Here is an 11,276-nt window from a genome sequence, read left to right on the forward strand (position 1 = left end):
AGATGAATGTGGCCAAATAAAATAATGGCAGTAACTGTGGTGCCTTCATATTGAAGTATTGCAGGTACCTGGTCCTGTCTCAGTCCTTCAGCTTCACACAGTAGGACATGCCCAAACTTCACTGGCAGATCTACAAAGAGCTGTGCCATTGCAAACTCACTATATGAGCCTTGGACCATAGGCCCCTAACCCTCTGTGAGAGCTGAAGAACATCTTTCCCCTCTCTGACCTGCAAAAACCATTCCTTTTTCCCCTTGAACCCTGTGACTCCCTTATATTTAAATGTTTCCCTCATACCTATTAGATTGGCTAATAAGACAGACAGAAAGGGAAAATGACCAATGTTGGTGGGGATGTAAGAAAAATGAGACACTAATTCACTATTGGTAGAATTGTGAATTGATTTAACCAATCTTTAGAGCAATTTGGAACTATGCCCAAAGAGCTATAAAACCATGCATACCCTTTGACCCAACAATACCACTACCAAGTGTGTATCCAAAGAGAGACAAAAAACAAAAAGGAAAAGGACTGGTATATACGGAAATGTTTGTAGAAGCTCTTTTCTGGTGGCAATGAGTTGGAAACGGAGGGAATGCCCATCAACTGGGGAATGATTGAACAAACTGTGCTATGGGGTTGTGCTGCTATTGAGCTATGAGAAATGATGAACAGGACGTTCTCAGAAAAACCTGGAAACACTTAAGTGAACTGTGCTGTGTACAAAGTAACAGCAATACTGTAAGATCATCAACTGTGAATGCCTTAGCTATTCTCCACAATGCCATGATCTAACAAACTCTAAAAGACTTATGACAAAAATCGCTATCCATCTTCAGATAAAGAACTGATGGTGTCTGAATACAGACTGAAGCATACTTTGTTTTACTTTATTTTTTTTAGGTTTTTTTTTTTAAATTTTGGTCTATGGTTTCTTTTACAACATCTAATATGGAAATAAGTTTTGCATGACTACATATGTATAACTTACATCAAATTGCTTGCCTTCTCCATGGGGAGGAAGGGAAGAAGGGAGAGAATGTGGAACTCAAAATTTTTAAAACGAATATTATAAATTGTTTATACATGTAATTGGGGGAAAATAAAAAGCTAAATAACTTTTAAAATTAATTAAATAAATAGTACTAACAATTAAAGAATAACATTATATATGATTCACCATGTTTATTGACTTTAAGTCAATAAGTTTTATTAAGTACCTACTATGTGTCAGGCACTGTGCTGAGTGCTGTTACAAAGGAGAGCTCCTGGTGGGAAAAGGGAAATGTGTCTAGAAATAACTGGTGAAAAAGAAGAGCCATCAACATATTTTAGTTTTCATTTAAAGGGGATTTTTATCTTTGTGTTTAAAAAGGTCGACAAGGAGAGTATAGAATTTACTCTACCTGCTTGGTAGGAAGACTGATTGGGGACATTCCATAGATAAAGGAATGATGTTGTGACTGTGAAAATTCAGGAAGTTTGTCCTAACTGAATCAGTAAATTAGGCAGTCTGTAAATATTTGTTAAAAACACTATATGCAGAACATTGTGCTAAGCACTGGAGATATAAAAAAAAATAATCCCTGTCTTGAAGGAGCTCATGTACTAATGGGAGAGACAACATGCAAATAATTATATACAAGAAATATACAGAGTAGAGGGAAGGTAATCTCAGGAAATCACTGAGGAGAGTGGGAAGAGAGTACTAAGTATACACCACAGAACCTAAGCTGGAAGAAAGCCAGAGAAACTAAGAGGAGAAAGTTAGTGGACAGAACCTTCTAGGAATGTGGACTAGCTAGTGCAAAGAAAAGGAAACAAGGGATGGAATATCATGTGCAAAGAACAGTAAGGTGGTTATAGAAAGGAGTAAAGTATAAGAAGACTAGGCAGCTAAGCAGCTAAGTGAGCAAACAGAATATTGGACTTAAGAGTCAGGAAAACAAATGTTTAAAACCTGTCCCAGAATCTTAATAGTTGTGTGACCTTGGACAAGTCACTTAACCTCTGTCTGCTTCAGCTTCCTCTCTGAAATGATGGTAATAATAGCACCTATCTTCCGGGGTTGTTTTGAGGATCCATTAAGATAAGATTTTTAAAGTGCTTTATAAACCTTAAAGTGTTATATAAATGCTAGCTATTATAATAATAATTGTTATATTCACTATTGACTATTAATTAATAGAATTATTAATGAATAATAATCAATTACTGTATCATGTGCTAAGCATATTCAATACCAAACAGAGGAGTTTCTATTTTATTCTGGAGGTAATAAGGAGCCAATGTACTTCCCTGAGGGGGACAAGACCTATGCATTAGAAAAATTGGCAGCTTTGTGGAAGATATATTAGAATGGGGAGAGATGTGAAACCCAGAGACCAATCAGAAGTCTATAGCAACAGTCTAGGCAAGCAGTCAAATAGAATTAAATATCTACTATGTGCCAGGTACTGTATAATCAATCAGTCATTAAGGATACAAAGAAAGGCCAAAATCAAAGATGATGGGTCCTTGAACTAGGGTAAGCCTGGGTAAGTGGAGAGAAGAGGATGTATATAAGGGCTATTTTAAAGGTAGAAATTACAAGTTCTGGCAATATTGGATATGTGGGCTGAATCAGAGTAAGAAGTAGAGGACAATATTGAAATTACAAGCCTAGGGGCAGCTAGATGGCACAGGCACCTGCCCTGGAGTCAGGAGGACCTGAGTTCAAATCCAGCCTCAGGCACTTAACACAAAAACTAGCCTGTGACCTTGGGCAAGTCACTTAACCCCAATTGCCCTACCTTCCCCCCTCCAAAAAAAATACCAAAAAAAAAAAAAGAAATTACAAGCCTAGATGAATGGGAAGATTATAATATTCTCAACAATAGTAGGGAAGTTTGGAAGAAGGGAAGGTCTGGGACAAAAGGTAATTTTGTTTTAGAAAGGTTATGTTCAAGGTGCTTACAAAATACCCTGTTAGGGATGTCCAAAAGGCCTCTGGAGATGAATCACTGCAGCTCAGCAGAGGGATTAGGACCGGTTATACAGATCAGGGAATCTGAATAAAGATGATAAGAGACCCTGTGAGAGCTAATGAAATTGCCAAGGAAGATAGTATAAAGTAAACGGAGAATAAGGCCATGGACAGAACTTCAGATATACCCATAGCTAGTGAGCATGATATGGCTGAAAAACCAGCAAAGGAGGCTGAGAAGGAACAGTAAGACATAGACGAAAACCAGGAAAAATCACTGACTCAAAAACACAGAAAGAAGAGGGCATCTAGAAGAGAATTATGCAAAGATGAAGATCCAAGAGTCCCTCCTTCAAATAGCTGACATTCTATCAATGTGATCTCACTTGGAAGGTAGAAAATAGATACAAGGTGATTGGGGGGATTGAACACTAGCAACTGAGGGATAAAGAAAAGATCTCAAGTAGAAAGCGGAGCAAGAATGAATGAATGAGCATTTATTCAGTGCTTGTAAAGTGCTGAGTGTACAGATATAAGCAAGGAAGACAGCTTCTGCCTTCAAGGAGTGGACAAGAGGTATGAGTAAGGAGAAAGAGGGCATAGCAGTGGGTACAGGCCACTTGGGATGTTGTGTGCTGAACCCAAGAACAGATAAGAGAAGGTGAAAGTAATCAGAGTCCAAGATGCCAGGAAATTATGTCCTAGTTCCAGTGGAGGAAGGAAGAGGAAGAGGTCAAAGTGAATGACCTTCGTCTTGGAGATGTCCAAAAAGTGTCTTGAGTTGAGTCTTGAAGGAAATTAGGAATTCCAAGAGGCAGTAGTGAGGAAAGTGCATTCCAAATATGGAGCACAGCTAGTGCAAAGACCTGAAATAAAAACTAGAGTGCTGAGTACAGAAACATTAAGGACAATCTGATTAAATCATCACCTCTATGAGAGCGAGTAATGTATAATCAAGTTAGAAAGGTAGGTTGTAAATTGTACAAGTCTTCAAATGCCAAACAGAGTTTATTTTTGTTCCTAGAGGTAAGAGGGAGCTACTGTAGCTTATTGAGTAGGGGAGTGACATAATCAAACCTGCGGTTTAGGAAAATCACTTTGGTAGTTGTATGAAAGATGGATTAGAGTCCAGGGAGACCTGTGGAAGAGAGACCAATTAGGAAACTTTTTAAATAAGGCAGGCAAAAGGTGATGAAAGCCTACTAGAGTGGTAGCTGGAGGGGTGAAAAGAAGACAGATTTGAGATGTTATGGAAGTAGAAATAACAAAATTTGACAACTGATTATATATGCAGGATAAAAATGGTGCCTTTGACAGAAATATGGAAATTTGAAAAAACATGGGTTGAGGATTAGGAGGGAGAGGAGGGGCTGAGATGATGTGTTTTGTTTTGGACATATTAAGGTAAGATGCATTTTAAAAATTTCATTCTAAATAACTCATAGGAAATTATTGGTGCAAGATAGGGACTTGTCCAAATTAGGGAAATAGATTAAACACATAAAATCTGAAATCATTAAGTGACCTTTTCAGTGACAAAGATTATTATGAAACAACCAAAATGCCAATTTCAGAAATATAAGAAGTACTAAACCAAAGTCTCTGTTGTGGGTAAAGCTGCCAGAAAATCCAGAGTAGGGAAGAAGAAAGGAAAGAGAATAAGCATTTATATATTGCCTACTATGTGCCAGGCATTGTGCTAAACACTTTAATCCTCAAACCAACCCTGCCCATAGGTGTCATTATTCCCATTTTACAATTGAAGGAACTAAGGCAAATAAAGGTTAAGTGACTTACCCAGGGTCACACAATTTATAAGTTTCTAAGGCCAGATTTGAATCTCATTCTTTCTGGCTCTAAACCTAGCTGCTGTCCAAAGATTTTAAAGTAGGTTATCTAATGAATTCTAAATTGGGTTCAGTGGACGGCAAACTGAATAATACTATTTGTCAGTGTGTGTAAAGTAGCAAGTGAAGACTCTGTTGACATTTTCCACCTCCTATTTTAAATGTAGAAAATCAAAATGGTGGCTTTGGTAATACTCTCCCCTTTGTCAAAACATCCAGGTTGAATGCAGTTTTCTGATTCCTTGGGCCAAAACTCCCTCCGTGGAATGGGGGAATGTCCATTATTATGTAAGCTCCTTGGGAGCAGGTATTGTCTAACTTTTGTCTTTGTGTCCTCAGTGCCTGGCACATAGATGCTTTATAGATGTCTTTTCATATATTCATTTGACAAAACTGATTAAGTTTCTCCCAGGTACCAAGCATTTTGTGAGTTGTTAAGGAGAGAGACAGAGACAGACAGACAGACAGAGACAGAGAGCCAAAGAGAGAGAGAGGCAGAGAGAGACAGAAAGACAGACACAGAGAGACAGAGACAGACATACAGACATAGATACAGAGACACAGACACAGACAGACAGAGAATACATAAGGAGCTTACATGGATCCCCTTCTGAGTTAATCTTATAGATGTAGCCCTGTTTTATGCTTAATTATTATTCCTTTCTTTGTTCACATCTCACTTTAGGTCCAATATTTCTTTTTTCCCTCTCTTGACAAACTTTCTACTTTTACAATTTTCCAACTGTCAGGAACAGGGAAACCCAGTGTTTATATGTAAAAATGTTTGCAAACAATAGACCAAAATTACTGAAATGATCAATGTTTCGCATAGCACCTTTTTAAAAAAATAATATCAGACTCATTGATTTCTTTCTTTAGTTATGTTTTAGGAAAGCAATAAAATTGATACAGGACAACTCAGGTACCTTAAATCATTAACAGATATCATAAATGTTCTCAGAAATAAGGTTAAATCTGGCATAAACCTTTATTTGCACTTCAAGTAATAAATTACCACTAGGATGGTGGTTCCCTTTTATAGGAAAAAGATCAATGAAATATAATAGTCCTTTTATAGATTATATATTTGTTTTAAATTTTAAAAAACTTTGTCCAAGTCAAGAATCTACAGAGAAAATTCATGAATCTAAAACATTAGCAAAGCAAAATTGACCCAGGGAATTGTCATTCATGTCCTATGATCCTCCCTGTCCCCCCAAAATAACTTTTTTTAAACTTATTTCTTATGGTAGGTAAAGCCACCTGTGAAAATAAGCACTAGTCCATATGCTAAAATTCCATGACCTAAAAGAAATCTGAATGTGCCTGATAAAAACTAAGCAAGACTCTTCAAAGAAGTATATTACCTTTTTCCTCTCATTTCTATTTCCTCTAGGCATGGTTTTCACAAGAATCTGCTTAAAGGAGATGTATGTTAAATGGATTTGCTGCAGTTCAGTGCTTCTACTGTCTTAGGCCAAGTATATACGTCACTAATCTAGCTGCACCTATTGCCCATAGCAAAGAGAACAATTAGCAAATTCAAAGAATCACAGAAGCTCAGAGTTACAAAACTCCATAGGCCCTCTGTTTGAGCGCTTTATGTGAAAAAGAGCCACCTTATACAAGATCCTCTCAAAAGCGGTCATCTAGCCTCTAATTGACTTCCAATTACAATGAACTCACTACCTTATATGGTATCCCATTCCACTTTGGACAACTCTAATTGCTAAAGCGGTTAAGTTTTTCATTATATCAAGTTAAAATCTGCCTCTTTGAAGTTTCCACCTGTTCCTTCAAATTAGTTCTCTGGGGTCAAGCAGAGTAGATCTAATTCCTCTTCTATATGATAGCTCTCCAAATGCTTGAAGATAGCTATGATAGGATCACAGACTTTAGAATTCATCTATTCCAACTCCTACTTTTAAATGTGAGAAATACAGTGTGGTTTTCCAATGGCCAAAATATTGCACAAAAGCAATGAGATTTTGCTACTAGCAGATATACATAATTGAAGCATGAATACAGGCTAGGAGAGTGGAGAAAATAACCTTGCCTTGTGAGTTTATTTACTTTTTCTTTTGAATCAAATTCATTTACATGCTAAGCCAAAAAGATCTTGAGAATGTCTAATCATAAGTTAGACAGAAGGCTTAGATCTTTGTTCAAACACAAGATTCAGACAGAAAGGCTTAATCTTAGCCTGGGAGTACTCTGCCTGGCTTTTGTTAGCTGTATGTGGCTATGAATTCATGACTACATGCCTGTCTTTATCAGAGAGAGGATTTCATCAATATACCCTAGCAGACTGGAGTTGAGATGGTCAGCAAGTAATCCTAAAGAGATAAGTCCAGAAGCTGGTAGGAAGATGCAATAGTCAGCAGAATCTAGGAGGCCCAGTAGAGTAATATTTAACTGAGATATGCACGTATCATTCACCAATAGACCAGCAAAATGATGTGTCCAACAGAGACTCCATTATACTATTGGACCAATGTTCAGCTGAGACTAATTGTCCAGCAGATAACATAAGACCAGTGGGCAACATGCCCAACAGAGAGCAGACCTAATAAGAACAACATGGTAATATTGCCAGAACACACTGGCACTCTACAGCATCAGAGACGTGAAATGTTCTTTCATACATGTCCCCTGGCTCCATATATCCCCAATATGCATGTTCCTCATGTGTACTGCTTATGTATACCCACTCTCCCCATTCAGAGTGCTTACATTTGTGTGAGAGTATGTCCTACATTAATGCAAGGAATGTTATATGACTTTTTTACTATGTAATTTGATAAATGTCTTTACTTTGATTAATTGTATCTTCCAGCTGACTAGAGAATAAGTAAACTCATAGTGGGGATTCGTGAGCTATGGTTTTGATTGGATGAGAATCCACAGAGTACCTTGGACCTGAGGTAGCTATTCTGGTAACCACGTGTGTGAGCGGAGGGTGCCTCAAGCGCTATATATAGATGAGAAAGTTGAGGCCCAGAGAGACTATGACTTGGAATAAAAATTACAGTAAGCAGCAAAACTGGGATTAAAACTCAAGCCCTCTAATTCCAAACCAGAACTCTTTCCATTGTACCAATTGGATGCTATATGCTTCCCATACCCCAAGTTTCTTATCACCCCAAGTTTTCTCTATATTGCAAGTTCCTTCAAATGACCTCATGTGACATGAATTCTAATCCTCTCCCCATTTCATTCCACCTTCCTTTAGATATGCTCCAATTTGTAAATAAACTCCCTAAAACATGGTACCCCAGACTTAATACAGTATTCTATATGTGATCTAACGAGGACGGAGCATGGCAGAACTCTCCCTTCTCTGTTAATATAGCTTAAAATGGTGTTAACTTTTTAAATTACCTTGTCACTTTAGGGCTTTGGATAATCAATTGCTTAAGTAAGACTTCTTGCCTGGATTGGCCAGGGATAATTGAAAATATCTCTGATTTTCCATTCTTGAATTTTACAGAAAAAGAAGCCAGACTGAGTCAACACCTTTATATTCTGAGACCTATATAAAAACTTACATGTTAAAAGATCTTTGTTAAATTAATAAATTACAATCTCCCTTCATAGCACTATAAACAGAACTCTTTAGAGGGGAACAATGGAACATTTTAATCACTTTCACAATTAGAATTGTTAGTATAGCTGCATCAAACTCACAGCAACCTACACTGATTGGGAAGACAGCCAAAAGGAACCCATCAACAATTCCAGTTCACCCCATTTCTCATGTAATATGTATGGGGCAGTTAAGGGGGGAAGAAGGGGAATAGGAGTGGTAGGTGAAAGTAGGGATGACCAGAAGGAGATAGCATTAGTAAACATTAAAAAGAGTTAATGAATATTCTCAAACTATGTAATTGTTGCATTATAATGATTTTTGAAAAACCATTTTAAGACTGTATTAGAACTTATCTATTCCAAATTTAAGGTCAGTTTGGATTAAATTTATATGTGATTGGGAGGATTGGTGAAGTCTGGAATCTGTTTTACCTACTCAGTCTACTTTTTTGGAATGCCACAAAAATGAGCTTATTAGATCTCTCCCTTTTGTGTTAATATTGGACCAAACCTGTTTCTTAGAGACTATGTCTACACAGAAATATTATCTTTCAAATGAGACTTAAAAAGCAAAACTGTGATCAATAAACAATAATGAATATCAGTATCATCATTGTTGGCATTCTATTTAGGTTACATATCATCACCATACAAAAAATTATTAACTCCTCTCGTGCATTGGGTTATTCTAGGTGCAAGGAACTGGGGTGTGAGTACTATCCTTTAGATATACAAGACATGCTGATTTGGAAGACTGCCTAACCCTCCCCACCTCCCATAAGGGGCACCAGCTCTGGGTCTACCAAATCCTGTTTCCATCCTTGGGAAGACTGGCCTCTAAAGAGAGGCCATTAAATCAGGGCTTTGAGGTACAGTCTTGCCCTCATCTAGAGGGTCACATGAGGACCAATAAGAAGCTTGTGCTTTAGAATGCCCTTTAGCAAGTGGCCTGCTTATGATTAGGGTGAGGTTGCATATTCGGAGCTCCAAGAGGTATTTTCTTCCTGATCCCAGGAAGAGGATCCCTGATTATTCCTATTACATTTCTATACTCTAAGGGTTTATTATAAGAGCAAATGATCTTCAGTCTGTTCATAAACTGAGTGACTAATAGGAGTTTGGGATCAATCTCTTTTACATATATTTGGAGAAACCTAAATGAAAGTTATGATCAGAAAATATTAGATTTTTCTGGAGCAAAGAGGGTGGACAACAAACCAAAAAGCAATACTGGCCTACTTATAGTCAGGTTCTTCAGATCAGACTTGGACTGGTAAGCTCAGAGCTTTGGAGGGATTCTCAGCCATAGGTTTTCACCTCAGTTTCCACTTCCTATGGGAAGTTATTCTTGCTTTCCCTTTATCATTAGTTCTCTCTCCCTCTCCTCAAATTATCATGTATAGATTCCTTTTTTATATTCCCCTAGAAGACTATAAGCTTCTTGAGGGCAGGGACTATTTGTCAATGGCCTTTATATCCCTAGCATCTAGCACAGTGCTTTGCACATAGCAAACACTTTATAAATACTTACTTTATTTGATTGACTTGTAGAACATTTCACCAGAATCTAAAACTCCATCCACATTGCGGGTCAGTAGTGTTAATGGAGTAGAAAGATCTTCCCCCACCCATTAATAGGCTTAATGTGACCTGCTTTGAGCTCTGGCCCAGCTCACAGTTGTGATATAGCCTGAGTCACAAGGAGTCCAGGGTATGGGAGGAGCTTGCCCAATCGAGCAGAGAGTGAGACTGAAACCAAGCAAGAGAGAGGGAGGACCTTGCCTAGGGGAATTTATTTGTGGGGAAATCTGATAGAAAGAATGCTTAAGATGTTGGTGCTCCCTGGGTTAGTGATGAGTACCTTGCTAAATCTTACTTCCTGGTATCCTAATAGTGATGTTCCAAATAAATATTTTGGCTTTGTCTTTAAGGACGAGATTTTTTTTTATTTTGTGAACCTACCCTGGAAATATGAATGTATATTCATAGCAGCTGCTATGGGTATCACATTGGCATTACACCATCAAAGAAGGAATGTCCAGATTTAAAACTATCATCAAATTCTATTAAACTTCAATTAATATCTAATGCTATTCTAGATATTAACTAGGGTATGACAAGTCAAGAGTTGAACTCTGAGTCATGTCCCTGGACTTGTTACAGTGATAGTAAAGAGGTTTATGCTGAAATAACTATATGTAGCCACCTAATGATAGCTGTTAGAACTAGTGGTATGTATCAGTGGGATGGCTAACAGTGGGTTAGAAGGGCAATCCATTAATTATGGTAATTACCTTTTCACTTTATGTATTACTTTGTCAGATTCTAAAGGGAAAAATACTTATGTAATATTAAAGAACCACTGTTGGACCCAAGGGACTAGAGCATTGTACCAATGCCTTCCACTAAGAGACTCCTCTGTTCTAGACCAAAGTCTAGACTGGGTTCTGTCCTGGGGGAGACTAGACCCTAATTTTAAAAGGTAGATAGGTTCCCTTTTCTCACACTCTTCAACTTGTTAAATCATCACTCCAATGCCCCAATATAAAATTATTTAAAGATTACAGAGTTTATGTTTTCTTGGGTCTCCCCAAAGGGAGTGAGAGGAAATAAAAAAGAACTCAGTGTAAAATACAAATCTGGCTTTTCCTACAAATAAATCTAATAGACACAAAAGTTTCCCAGTATTCATTGACAAAATGACTTAAAACAGAATTCAATAGCTTATATTCACTAGTATACACTCCCTGGAAGCTGGGAATAATTTAGACCTTGTAAAAAAAAATAAAGGAGTTATTTAAGGGACCACCAAATAGATACAGCGACATTTCACCTCATTTCTGCACTCTCCCAATAACTCCTTCTAGTGGTCATCA

The sequence above is a fragment of the Petaurus breviceps genome, unplaced genomic scaffold, assembly GCF_028583685.1.
Source record: "Petaurus breviceps papuanus isolate PSGF00001 unplaced genomic scaffold, PetGlider_PUasm1.0 37, whole genome shotgun sequence".
NCBI lineage: Eukaryota > Metazoa > Chordata > Mammalia > Diprotodontia > Petauridae > Petaurus > Petaurus breviceps.